The 825-nt window shown below is 40.2% G+C and overlaps 1 protein-coding gene across 1 annotated transcript in view; it reads left to right on the top strand.

Annotated features, from left to right (window-relative positions):
* The window catches only part of LUZP2 (leucine zipper protein 2), a 797,358-nt gene that overhangs the window by 544,799 nt on the left and 251,734 nt on the right, over nucleotides 1–825 (top strand). The window lies entirely within an intron of this gene.

Raw genomic sequence — 825 nt, 5'->3', positions numbered from 1 at the left:
ATGTAATCCATACCGAAGGCTGTGCTCTTTGATCTTCATCAGCAAATGTTCTAAGTCCTCTTCACTTTCAGCAAGCAAGGTTGTATCATCTGCATAACACAGGTTGTTAAAGAGTCTTTCTCCAAACCTGACGCCATGTTTTTCTTCATGTAACGCTGCTTCTCGGATTATTTGCTCAGCATACAGGTTGAATAAGTATGGTGAAAGAATACAACCTTGTTGCACACCTTTTTTAATTTTAAACCATTTAGTGTTCCCATGTTCTGTTCAAACAACTACTTCTTGGTCTAAGTACAGATTCCTCATGAGCACAATTAAGTGTTCTGGAATACTCATACTTCACAATGTTGTCCATCGCTTATCATGATTCACACAACTGAAAGCCTTTGCGTAGTCAATAAAGCACAGGTAAATATTTTTCTGGTATTCTTTGCTTTCAGTCAAGATCCATTGGACACCAGCAATGATATCCCTCGTTCCACATCCTTTTCTGAATCCAGCTCAAACCTCTGGAAACCCTCTGTCAATGTATGATTGTAGCCGCTTCTGTATTACCTTTAGTAAAATTTTACTTGCATGGGCTATCAAAGAGATTGTCCAATGATTTCCGCATTCCGTTGGGTCACCTCTCTTTGGAATGGGGACAAATATGGATCTCTTCCAATCAGTCGGCCAGATAGTTGTCCTCCAAATTTCTTGGCAGAGATGAGTGAGTGCCTTCAGTGCCACCTCACTTTCTTGAAAGATTTCAATTTGTATTCCATCAATTCCTGGTACCTTGTTCTTTGCCAATTCCTTCAATGCACCTTGGACTTCCTCCTTCAG

Source organism: Chrysochloris asiatica, unplaced genomic scaffold (assembly GCF_000296735.1).
Source record: "Chrysochloris asiatica unplaced genomic scaffold, ChrAsi1.0 scaffold00196, whole genome shotgun sequence".
Lineage (NCBI taxonomy): Eukaryota > Metazoa > Chordata > Mammalia > Afrosoricida > Chrysochloridae > Chrysochloris > Chrysochloris asiatica.
This window is presented reverse-complemented; position numbering and strand designations above follow the sequence as displayed.